This window comes from Lampetra planeri, chromosome 34 (genome assembly GCF_965212315.1).
Source record: "Lampetra planeri chromosome 34, kcLamPlan1.2.h2, whole genome shotgun sequence".
NCBI classification, from domain to species: Eukaryota; Metazoa; Chordata; class Hyperoartia; order Petromyzontiformes; family Petromyzontidae; genus Lampetra; species Lampetra planeri.
Genome location: NC_136140.1, coordinates 7,270,801 through 7,284,902, shown reverse-complemented (window position 1 = coordinate 7,284,902; position 14,102 = coordinate 7,270,801).

Below are 14,102 nucleotides of genomic sequence, written 5' to 3'. Positions count from 1 at the left end.
TATGAGGAGAGCTAGTTTTTTTACAAAAGGCCCGGTTGACAAAGTTCGAATGCATTCCCTGTAGCCAACAATTGAGACATTCGGTTATTGATGCCTGAGTCAGCTGCCCGAAAGATTACATTTCAAACAAATGCTGCGAGGGTACAACAGTCCACGGTAGCCACTGGCGCCCCGGCAATGATCGGACGCCGACAGATTTCTATCGGCCTTCGTGCATCCAGCCCAATCCCACACGGCAGCCCAGAGCAACAGAGCTCAGTCATGCATATGCATGGTGCAATGTGTCCAGGGCAGTGTTTTTTTTGTATCCCCCCCCCCCCCGCAATGCGCTTTTCTTTTCTGATGACCGTACTACTCATCAAATAATAATTATGAACAATAATCCTTGCATTTAGGGGTCATCCATTTAGTAGGTACGCAAAAAATCTGTTAAAACTTGACCCCTCCCCCTCTTCCTGTAGGCACGCGTACTTTCTACACCCCCCCCCCCACCTGCGTACGTACGCCTGACGCACCCCCCCTTCTCGAATCCTATAGAACGGCCGATATTTAATCCACGCAGAAACGATCAAGGATTAATATTATTAACGCGTTTAAGCAAACAGATTGTCCACCGCCGGCTGCATTAAAGAATTAAGCTGATTACCTGTAAAAAGGTTTGTCTCGTGTCCGCTAGGTTCAAACGCCGACTGAACCCAGTCGAACAGGTGACGTGTAATAGGGATTTCGTCAACACGTGCAGTGTCAGGCAACAGCACAGCAGCGTGATAGCTGCAGTCAGGGGTATGGTGGCATACAATTGACACCTCTCCCACAGTCCCACTTCTCCCGGCAGTACTTATTGTCTGACAGCTGAATAAACTGAACTGTGGCTCATTTGAAGGCCAATGTAGACAAATTATTATCGAGGCTTCACCCACCCCCCGTTTCCTATACGTACATACATTGTCAGTAGAGCCCCCACATGCAAGCGTATGCATTTGGGTTAACCCCCCTCCCCCCTCCGTACGTATGAAATGGATGGCCCCTTATATGACATTTATATTGGTGCTTGTATTCCTCAGAAACTCAAATAAATTAAAACAGCCTGTGCATCACGTCTCCTTTCAAAGATTCGAAGGGCAAGCCTCAGTGGCTGCTAGCCCTGTGCAGCACAATGTGACTCGGAATAAACCTGCAAGTGGGCATCATTCCGTCAGAAGGCGGGCCACGATGATGACTCTTTGTAATTCCAATTGACAAATTTGCAAGTGTTTGTTTATTTCGTAAACGTGGAACATGTCACCGCCACACAATGGGCTACTCACCTTTAATTACATCGCGGTATCGTTAACGTCCACTGTGAAGCAGATGGCGTGTATTTTTTTACGGTTTAACAATCCTGCAGCATTAACCAGGGTGGCCTGCCAGCCTCGAACCGCGCACCTCTGCAACAAGCAGTGAACGAGCTACCACTGGGCCATGTCGCTACTTGCAAATTGACGTTTTTTTTTGACCAGCATTGGAAAATGTACCGTTGTGTACAAATATGTTTGCTTATATTCTTGGTTCTTTCGGTAAAGTCACGTAGAAGGGAAATGATAAAATAATAAAAATAAAACAATAAAATTCTCACGACGTTTCGATTGCAACACGAGCAATCATCATCAGGTCCGTCTCAACAACCGCTAGTCGCTGTCCGTGGTGCTAACGTTAAGAAAAACACGCTGTGGTTTTCACACCTGATGATGATTGCATGTGTTGCATTCGAAACGTCGTGATAATTTTATAGTTTAATATTTTATTATTTTATTATTTCCCATCTACGTGACTTTACCGAAAGAACCAAGAATATGAATCCCTGCAGTCACGAAAGCTTTACAGCTAAATGTTTGCTTATATTTAAGTACGCATGAATAGACTGCATATCTGTGTTATAGGTAAAGATGCAGCCCTGTGATCCTTTCATCGCACCACTGTTTGGCAGAAGGGCATCAGCTACAGGAGGCTCCAGAGATCCCCATGTAAAGAGAATTTGGGCCACTTTTCCACGCTAGCGAGATGTCTTGGATGATTTGGGAGGACCCACCTGTTATCTCACCGCACACGACCTGCCGGGTGGACTAACTGTGATGAACTCATTTATGCTACTACAAAACTCAAATCGTTTTTTTATTTTATTTTACCAGATAAAGCTCACTGAGCTATATAGCTCTCTTTCAGAAGCGACCTGGCCAAAAATGATAGCTCAACGAAGTGGCTTATCATGTGGAGATTTACAGCAGCCAAATACTCTAAACTTACGTTGATGCGAAATATGGAGGGAAAAACCGGAGGACCCAGAGAAAAATCTACGCGACCACAGGGGCAACATGCAAATTCCAAATGAACAGGCATCAAGGTTCAGGATTGAACCCATGACCCCCTGTATACCAGGCGAGGTTATTAACATCAGGCCACTGTGCCCGTGAGTGACTACAGGCAGAGGGGATTTAGAAAACTTCCACTCTTGTTTCTACTGCCGGCGACGTTTGGATAACAAGTCCATCGTGCTAATGATGAGATCGTGACAACAGCCCTATTTACTGTGTTAGAGTGTTCTTAATAAATAAATAACCTTTGCAAAAAGAACATTTAAAAAAATGAAGCTTAAGGCATAAAACAATTTCACTTTGGTGAGAAAGTTCACTGTATTCAATTACCCTAATGTATATTTAGTTCATTGCTAATAAAAGACTTGCTTTAGACTGGGGTATGATGCAATTGGTAATGCATAATTACTTCTGTGATTTAATTTGGCTTCATTGTTACTAATCCCATTGATCACTGTAATATTTGTAGAGATATAGACAGAGCAGTTAATTTCATTTCGTGACTTTATGTCTTCATGTCACTGGTAATCTCTATGATATTTAGGGTAGTATTACATTATTTTTGCTTGCATCACGAGTGGGCTTTAAGTTATTAACTGTCATAGTTTCTAAAAATGCATTGATCAGCACCCGTTGGGTTTGCTGAACGTGGATTCGTTCATTATTCACAATCAGCATCATTATTTTTGTGTGTACATGTTGCAATCCACATCTCAGGCATGAGCATACAATGGATGATGACGATAATGCTTTGAAATTTAAATGCTAACAATGTCTGCTTTGTGAGTGCTTTATTTATCACATCTTCCTGAGACGAAATAATAATCGAAAACGTAACTTAGATTGTTTAAATAAAACTTATACAATATCAGCATGATGGAATATTACGATGTGATTGGAGTCCTATTTTTATTCTCCAGAAGTAAAAATGCATAAAAGTAAACTTTGAAAACTGCATTAAACAGATCACAAAACACAGTGATTCCACAAACACTGTAACTAACCTGTCCTCATTGTGTCTAAGCTTGTTTGGAAACCCATCTTATGAATAAGCTGTTATGATCATTCCATTATTTACCATGGAGGCAATGCTACAGCTGCCAATTTCTTATCCAGCAATACCTATTAGTTACTCAGAAAAAAACATCTTTGTCATGTCTGAAGAGCCTTTTTTCAGGAGTGTCTTGCATCGAAATGTTTTGTTTTTGATAAGTAAACTTGAGGACCTGGATAAAATCCACTTCGCATACGAGGGAGGTCACACTCAGCACTGCCATCTCCTGGCCACACCTCTCACCCCCACGCCTACAACACCCGGCAAGTCCTGCCAGTCGCTGCATAGCAGAGGTCGCAACCGGGTACCCGATACCCGTACCCTACCCGATACCCGGCTACCCGTACCCGGCCGGGTATGGGTACGGGTAGCCGTTTGCGACCCTGGTGCAGCCGGGTACGGGTAGGCCGTGAGTCATTGGTGAGTCACCGTTTGTCACTCATTTCGGGTAGGGTACGGGTACCCATTTGCGACCCTGGTGTGGCCGGTACGGGTACGGATAAGGAAACAAAACCCGTTTGCGACCTCTGCTGCATAGCTTCCAGGATCCACATTGAAACTACCATTTTTATTTATTTAACTAATAAGAATGATTTGATTCAGTCACATTTAGTTATAGTGCCCAATCACAGTATTAATGGCTGCATGTACAGCCCTTACAATTGCTTATTTATACAACTGTTGGTGCTACGGCCTTTACGAGGGGGAGTTCGAGTCCTCTAGAGCAATGGTTCTTAACCTGGGGTGCACGCACCCCCTGGGGGTGTGAAATCCTCTTTATGGGGGTGCGAGACATGGCCAGATTTTCTTACAAGGCAAATCAGCATGGCCACGTAAGTGCAACTACTTTATTTCAACAAACCTATGTACTGATTAACATTATACATCTTTAACTATTGAGAACCAAAAGGGGTGCAAGGCTGCAGTAAAGGTCAAGAGCCACTGCTCTAGAGGGCATTTTCACCTTTACTTCCACATTCGCCAAATATATTCGAAAAGACGAGATTATCCACATTTTACCACACATGACCTGCTGGCAGACTAACTGTGGTGTACCCATTTATACCACTGGGTGGACAGAGATAAATGAAAGGGGGGGTGGGGGGTTTAGAGACTTGCAATATTATCCATAATAGAGTTTTTTTGGGATTAGAGTGAAGGCAATATTGTTTCCGCTGCTTCAATAGGAACCCTCTGGGTTGCAATTCCAGTGTGCTGACCATTAACACCATGGCAGCATCCTCAATCATAGTAATGCACATTTTATTTTTGACGCAACGGAGCACAATTGACATAGCTATAATAATCACACTTTGATGTATGACGTACAATGCGGAAGATGTTTCTATGGAAGACGGAGTTTCCGATGAGAGTGCAAGGCAATTAAGCTCGTCGCTTTGCAGGAAAGCTCCAGCAGACCAGCGGAATACAATTTCAGACCGCTCGTGGGCTCAAAAAATAGTTTAAAAATATATATATATATATTTTGAACCACTAGATGACTTTTGCAGAACAAATCCATGAAAAAAACATAGCATAGAAAATATTGGATTGCATTCGCAGTCATCTAGAATAATAAGAAGAGTGATTGAGTGGCAGTCATAGGAGGGGAACACGATGGTATCAGACGGCCGGAGGATTGTTAGTTACACCACGGGACCATGAGACATGGTAATGATGGCCTTCATCCAGCGGTGGATAGATTCCTTTTGATGATGAGTTTTCACGATCAATAAATCTACAGTATACCCTATGCATTTTATGTTTCATCTTTGATTAAATATAGGTTGGTGAGAAGGTACCGTATTTTTTTTACAAATACTATTAATTTTTTCATAATTCTCACGTTAAAACAGATTTGTTCAACTGCGGGAACAGCTTAGACTTTAGATTGATGGTGTTCTCTTGTTTTAATATCAGAATTTATATTTTTTCGGAATTTGTATTCATCCTGAAAAAAATCGAGGATATATCTGTATTTTTTGCCAGAATCTTTATTTGGCCACCTGGTATTAATTTGAACCTGAAAAATAAATCGATACTCTCGCTGAGATCTGTAGAGAGTTGGCTGTGCTTCTCGGTTAAGATTGCGGTAAACGTGAGAAATCCGTCTGATGCTTTCTTTATAAGTGTAAAGCTTGTTTTACCAGTGGCACACCACACGAAGGGGAGTAGAGTTAAGGATATCATATAGATGTTGGGGGTGAGAGGGGAGGGAAGAGAGGGAGAGGTCAAGGGAAAGAAGCCAGCAGAAGTTGACTGGATGCATCGTTTTTTCTCACAAGAGCTCGAGAGAAGGGGGGGACTCAGAGTGGGGGTGGCCAAGCACGAATCACCTTAATTTACAGGAAACTTGGACTGATTGAGATATGTAGATGGTCTCCTTAAGCTTCCGATATTTAGAATTGCATCTTCAAATGTTATTATCAGAACGCCACAGAATAGGATTTACTAACGAGTTAACGTTATTTATCCAATAATGTGTCTAAAGTGCTTACGTCCTTTCTGTACTCATTAGCAACAGCGTATTAAATGAAGCATTTTGCTATCGTTCAGAAAAGCCACCATATACATTTAAAAAAAAGTATATTATGAAACACATTACCTTTTTTCAGGTTGGCTTCAGGTCCAATACATGCTTCAAAGTGTACAATTTGAAAGTATACAATTTACAAATTGGTAGACACCTCCTCCACTTCAGGAGACTTGAAAGGCAAAGGTGCAATCCCTGACGTTGCTTGGCAGAAGGGCCTCCACTCAAGGGAGCTCTGGAGACCCCCTTGAGGCTTTGGATGATATTTTAACACCAGTGAGACATGCTGGAAGAGGGGGAATTACCCACGTTTTACCCCGCCGCATGGGAGCTGCCGCTCGACTGTGGTTGTACCCCGTTTATATAGCTGGGCGGATAGAGGCGAGGAGATCGAAAAAAACAAGCAATGGCCCAATATTTCAACTGCCATGCCGAGAGGTATAAAATGTTATTTTACACAGCAAATGTGAGATTTTCCATACACGGCCCATAGTTTGTCTTCTAATCAGGTGTGCATATGGTAGCAGTTTATTTAATTGCTTATGCAAGGTTCTGTGGTTAAGGCAGATTATCAAAAAACTACATCATGTAATGTATGTGCTATTAAAACGGACATTGCCTGAAACATCCCATAATTTTTGGTTATTTTTAAGCTAGTATTACTGACGAATGTGTTGATTTTATAAAGATATTGTTTTAAAATACACTGTACGTGTGGAGCAGTTGGCTGTACTTAATGTACTGCTCAATCATCACGGCGACCTGAGTTTAATTCCCAGTCTCGGTTAACATCTTATGAAGTTGCACTCATTATGCACAAAATGCTTGCCACGAATGCATAAACCACCACACACACTCCGGTCATCCTCGCAGCGGCTTTTGGCTAGCCATCCAACAAAGACGGTCACTGCATCGCGCGCTTTCAGATGCTGTTCTGCGGCCGTCTGGAACGTTCTTCCTCTCGACATTAGGAAGCCACTGGAGCTATGCACTTTTAAATCATCCAGACTGAAAACTAATTTATTTAGAACTGCTTTTTGTGTTTCATATGTTGTCCTTCCCCCGCACCTCCGATTAGCATGGCTGGCTATGTACGGTGTGAAAGAAGTTCAACATACAGACATACATCGATATCGATTGATACGTGAACCAATCTGCATCCACCAACATGCTGAAGTATGGTTAAACAGCACTCATAACTGACACAGCACCCAGGAGTGGATTGACATTCTAACCGTGTTGTGAATAACTGTGACCATCAACCAACAGCTTAAAAGGGCATATTTCTTTTATGTATATTAAAACGCTCTCAGCTATATTGTTCCATATTATGAAAGATGTAGCAAATGCACGCATGAAAATAAGTGACCATATATTGCGCAAACAATTGTATGCATGTTAGCTACATACATAATTTCATTTCTGTGCATTTCCTATTCGGTCTCTTGCTGTCACATCCTATTCATCGGAATGTGCCGATGTTTGTTAGCGTCGCCTTGACGGCCCTAATGAGTCATTATTTTGTACAGTGATGTACTGGAATTAAAGAGACCTTGGAGATAGAGCACAGACCCCTGTAGATCTCATGACAGCTTCCACTTGGTCCTCGGCACTAAAACAAGAGGGACAGATGGTGTCCATTAATTTCGTTTTGAATTAATGATCGCACGTGAAGATTCATTTCGCAAAAGCTGTCTGCTTTAGCACAAGACGGGACCATTTTAGTGAAATAACATCACCCGCCATTGCTGGTTTCGATTAAAGTAACAATGTGGGAATACACATATTAAGCCCTCACAGTTTTTGACCAATCAATGTGCAAGGAATTTTGCAAGACCCTTTATTTAAACAAAAAAAACATTGATATTTTTCATACATTTCTCACTGGCGTTCGTGACTTTCAATTCTAACGTTCCAATTAATTGGTCGTTTATGCGACATTACATTGTCATTGGGTGACAAGGCAGTAGCAGCAGCAAGGGCACTTTGCCCTTTCGAGTCGGTGCGCTTACCATGCCTGGCGCCGTGCCGATGACCTCGAAAAGATTAAGCGCAAGCTCTGTGCTCTCCTCTATTTCGAACGTGAGGGTCACGGCAAAAGTCCCTTTTTGATGCACTATCAGCAGCAACGGACGCCTTGAACTGACTGCGGCGTTAACGCGCGCAAGAAATACGCGGAGCGAGTTTCTTAATTAACAACGGCACATTTCAGGACAGTTGTACCGCCGTTTTCCGGTGGAGAAATTTACATCGGAGCAGTTCTAAATTGTTTGCGCAATAAAACATCTCATTGGGAGCGACTACTCCGTAAATTAGCAGGCGCGCTAAACCTCCAGGAGAAGCCTCATAAATCGAAGAATGTTTCCGCAGGCAAATCCACAGCAGCGAACGTGATATTCACTGTACTAATGGACGAGGCATTGCTTGTTTTGATCGAAACGGTTGGATCTCATCTTCTTGATTCTTTCGGTAAAGTCACGTAGAAGGGAAATAATAAAATAATAAAACATAATAAAATAATTCTCACGACGTTTCGGCCACAACGCAAGCAGCCGTCCTCAGGTGAAGAACAGGTCTGTCGGAAAGACACTGTCAGGTGAAGAACAGGTCTGTCGGAAAGACACCTGAGGACAGTGTCTTTCCGACAGACCTGTTCTTCACCTGAGGACGGCTGCTTGCGTTGTGGCCGAAACGTCGTGAGAATTATTTTATTATGTTTTATTTTTATTATTTTATTATTTCCCTTCCACGTGACTTTACCGAAAGAACCAAAAAGATGAATCCCTGCAGTCACGAAAGCTTTAAATCGAAAGTTGGATCTCAATCACGAGATCTAATCCCCAGCTAGGTTCAACTTAGTCAATCACCTCTTTGGTGAAGGTAAAGGTGCAGCCCTGCAAGTGCTGGGATCGTGCCACTCCTTGGAAAAAGCGCCACCACTAGAGGGAGCTCTAGGGATCTCACTGTATTGGGTAATTTTGGTCTATTTTTCTGCACTCACCATGCAAGCTACTGGTGAGTGCCAGTCAGTGAATGTCCTTGATCGAAACTCTATCTTGTCATAGGAATGTGGAATCTCAGCTATTTTATCAGAACCACTGGTGCAAATGACCACAGTTCAATGCGTACTTGAGCATGGGAAATATAGAGGGTGCTTAAAAAAATGTTAACACATATTGGACTATCGTTTTTAATGGAAAAATAAACGGATAATACACTGTAACATGATAACAAATTGATGTTAATAGCTTCAAAAAAGTCAAATAATCTCCACTCGTTCGCCATCATCGTCAACGCATGCCTGAAATCTTCTCCAGGTGGTCTCCAGAGCCTGGAGGCCCATTTCTCGTGGTGTTGTTGTAAATTCTCGAAAGTGTTAACATTGTTTTGAAGCACCCCGTATATTCTGACGATTGTGCATCCACAAGAGCAGACAACAAATAAAAAAAGACGTGCCGTGTTATTGTTCCCTTGCAGTATTTAGCTAGACGCAACATACAAAGGGGTTGCACGCAAGCAAAAAGTTATCAATTTATTATTCAATTATTATGCTGAAACATTAATAGATTGGTCATCGTGGCCCCACGTCTGTGGATGGTAGTACACACCTCCCTACACCTCCGATTAGAATGTTTGGCTACCTACGGTGCGAAAAAAGTTCAACATACCCCACTGCAACCAGTAGGAACATGCCATGGTATACCTACAGCAAGGCTGCCACAGTGGTGGTGTTATGGTTAAAACTGGACATCTGTGAAAAAGAGCATCACAGCCCATCGAACTCCTCCGCAATAATTCAAATATTCCGATTCTGATTCTGAACGCACTGGCCCCGCACTGGCCCCGCCGTCGCTTCGATTGCACCTCTCGGCCGCGGCATGTTGAGACCATGGTGCAATTCCATCAAAGCACCCCCTCCCCCCGCGCGCCTCTGTCCACCCAGCAGTGTGATTGAACGCATCACGGGTCGTCGTGTGTGGTGGAGGGTTGGGGGTAAAGCGTGAGTAAGCCAACCTCCTCCAACGCATCTGGTCAACATGGGAAGAGAGTCGGTCGAATACCCCCCTTGCACGAGTGGAAAGCCCCCTTCCGCCGACAGTGGCTGTTAGCGAGCAATTGCAGGGCCGCACCTTTGCCCTGTTTTCCTAGAGCCATCTCCAAGCATCCGCACTGTTGCGTTCCCAATTGTTGTGCTTTTGCACGTGACAAACCCTGTAGGCAATTAACACGTGGTTTCAAGAAACAATTAACACGTGGTTTCAAAAAGCGAACGATTTCCATGAGATAAAATCTTTTGTTCTGAGGAAGTCAAGGTATGACCTTTTTCAAACAGTTAAGGATGGCACATTTAGGTGAATATTTCAACACTGTCACCCACACCTTCCCCCCTTCCACAATGGCTTCATGTATTCCGTGCTTCAAAGCATCTGCCCTGGGTGCAGCACTTAAACTGGGCAATATCTAACACCTGCGATGCTTGGGGGGAAAATGCGGCCAATATGCTCAACAGACTGTGACCGGCTCTTCTTGTGCTGTAAAGCCATTGTGCATGGCGGATACGTTTTTTTTCTCCACACGGTGCGGATGGCAAGTTTTCTACAAGGGGTTAAAACGTAAATTCTGAGCAAGCGTATCACTCGAAGATAGAATATACACATTGCATACCATTTTTGTTTATGTAGAAATATTTACTGTATTTAGTTCATAATTTAATCAGCGTCGCAGACTGTACAGCATTCCTCCGATTTAAACACTCGAAAGTAGTTAAGCATATACAACTCTTTGAACATTTTTAGTAATTATTTTTAGGTGGTCTCAGTACCACAATAGTGAACAGTTGTCTCGCACATTTCTCGTGCAAAGAGTGTCTTGGCATGTTTAACGTCCACATAGAGATGGAACAGAAAGCGTCATATCCTCTCCGATGCAGAGAGCAGTTTGCGATGATGTCTTTCACACGCAACCCAGGGGCATGATAACACTATGTAACACGATTTTTGTTCCTGGGTATTAAGTGTTATTTTCTAATTGCGTTTAGAAAATGGCTATTATTCCCCCACAAACTTTGCTTCTGTGACCAGGACTTCTTGATGTGAAGGAATGACACAAATGCACACCACGTTTTCTCATTGAAAATATGTACATTTCAAAATATCACTGGCCTGGTCACAAAAGCAAAGTTTGTATGGAAATAATAGCCATTGTCTGTACTTGTGAGGCATAAGCAATTAGAAAATAACACTTACTACCCAGGATAAAAACAAATGAAAAAAATTGTTACACTGAATAATTAGAATTATTTTCATTTTTTAAAGCAGAGCGCCAGCAGTTAACTTGTATGCCGATCTGTGTCGGAAATGGCGATGCCGACCGCGCACGCGTGCAGCATTCAAGCACTTCAAAGTGTGCCGCGGCTTCGGTGACTTCCAAACTTAACGTCACCCAGCGGATACACCAATCTTAGTATAGTCTCTGCCGTGCGTCCTTAATAAAGCCAGAAGCATTGCCTACACCCTGCCATACAGTTAAAGCGAATTGGAAAACAATAATAAAGAAATACAATTCCAAATATATATTGATTGCGCCTCTTTGATGCTTCACAACTTGCTACCGCAAGCGGTTAAGAGTGGCCCAAACAGTTGCGTTGCCAATTCAAATTTGCTGAAATCGGCAACTCGCAGGAACAGAAGCTCATTTTGGCCGCCACTGTAAGCGCAATGCATTTAACGAGGCCAGGGCACTGTCAGCCCACTGGCAGAGGTCTTCGTTAACATACAAGACACGCGGGGAGATGTGGACATTTTACCGGTGCTCGTTAATGAATTACATTGAAAAAACATGAGCAACCAGCAATCAAAAGCATGCATATTTTATTGTGCATTTCAAACCAATAATGAATAAACATTATCTTGGGTGCGGAATTGCCGGATCTCGGCAGGCGATGTGACCTACGGCAATGCTTTATTTTGAAGGAAAAGGAGAGTGCCAACAGAATAAATGATGGCACGAGTGAAGTAAAACAATAATGATAATTCCAAGCATTATTTGCTAAGTAAATCATGTTCCTTAAAGGCGTACATGTCAGAGTCTTAATATGAACGTGTGTCTTTACTAATGAGTGGAGAATATATTATTCTCAGAGAGAAAATGTTTTTTTTTCATGGACGCAGGATCATGTTTGCGAGTCATGTTTTAAAAGCCCCAGGGGGAATGCGATGCCATGCAAATTAACAATTTGTTGCTTTAATAAACCTGTGAACACTTACATGTTTTCACGTTTTAATTGGAAAAGTTTTCTTCTTCTTTATATTTGAGATGATGCTGTTGACGAGAGTGACCACAATGTTGGTTCTCAAGAAAATTAATGCCGTCACCTCTTTTTATGAAAATCCTTGTGGTTGAACAACGATCGGCCTTTCAAATAGGGGGGATTGCTTTGCATGAAAAAAAGATGCATTACCTTTCACACTGCATGGGCTCTGTTTAATTCACACTGGTTGACATTCAATTTCTGTTTGGTTATAATTTGCAATTTTATTCAACTCCCTAGAGGAGGAGGGGGCATTACTGTATTGATCTCTTCACATTTCTGTTCATCCCCGCCCTAGCACGGCTTGGCTTAACCAAAATTTCAGCAATTGTTCTGGAAAGACTTTTAGGTCATCCTGACCCATTTCCAGATTAAATAAACCCCACTTGGGTTATACTTACATGCGCTCAGTGCTCATTCGCCCATTATTTTCAACAACGGTGCACCGTCCACGTGAATGCATTTTCGTCTATTTTTTTGATGGACAAACAATCCACCTGGGCAGTCAGGAAAATTGTTTTTTTTGCCTCAACCAACCACTGGCAGCAAATCTATCAACAACATAATGGAATAGAAATGTGCCCTTTTTGTGACATTGAAACATCGACGCATACAAAACCGCTCCTTTTATCTAGGTTTAGGCTTCTTATGGACGATAAAAAAAAAAGTGTGGTATAAATCGATGGCCAAGTCTATTTCAGCACCAGGACCTTTGATAAAAATAACTTATTCCAACACTTCATGAATGTCATCACGTCAATGTACAACAGATACTTCTAATTATTTCACATATGTATGCAAGGTAGAGACATGTATAAGCTTGCATCTTTTTCAGGGTGATGCTCAGCCTTTGGGAACAAAAGGCGAGAGGCATTTTTTCAATTAGCCAGGCAAAGGGAATCATATCAAACAAAATACAATTTTACAATTTCGTGGTTGTGCTTTGCAGTTCTCCGACGTTTGCTCTTATTTCTATTGCCTGTTGTTTGACACGATGTCCGACGTTTCACTCCATGTGCTGGCAGCTTCTTCAGCAATGCACTATTACCACCGACTTCTTTTGGATAAGAAACTCGACATGATGATTGCGTGATAACGGACAATAACGTTCCTGAAGAAGCTCCCCTCACGTGGAGTAAAACGTCGGACATCATGCCAAACAATTCGGAGTAGAATTCAAAACACATCGGGGAGGTCACGAATGTGTTTTCAATTTGTACTGTAATTGGATGTCATCCATAAAATAAGAACACATTTACTACATGAAATAAAGCTATCTTGCACTTTTATTCAAGTGTTGGCGAATGCAGAACACATAAGGTGTGGTGGATAGTAGAGACTTGTGAAGCCCTTAAAAGTGCTGAGTGGTGCCGTGCGGAGGAGAAGGCAGAAGAACAGACGGGTGAGAGAACCCATCCTTGTGAGCCTCTGTGTATGTCCGTATCTCTCTCTGCCTGTATGTATGCATGCATTTTCTCTGAGTACTCCAGTTTCCTCTCACATACATGACAATCTCTTGAAGGGGAACTGACCGAACAATGTTGGACTCGACATAGTTTTGAGACCAACTGTGGCTTTTCATGAACAAATAGATTTTTTATCCATGAAAGTAAGTTTTCTACAGAAAAAATTGTCATCTTACAATTCAGTTGAAGAATATCCTGAGCAATGAGTATCGGCATCTGTTTCTACAATTTATACATTTAAAACATTAAATCCAGCTACATTCCTATAAATCATTGACCTACCTTTGTAGGCTATTATGAGTGACAATTTTTTAAATAAAAGGTATAACTGTTCCTGCGATTTTAATAAAGTTGAAAGTCATGCTGAATGAAATTATCATCATCAACT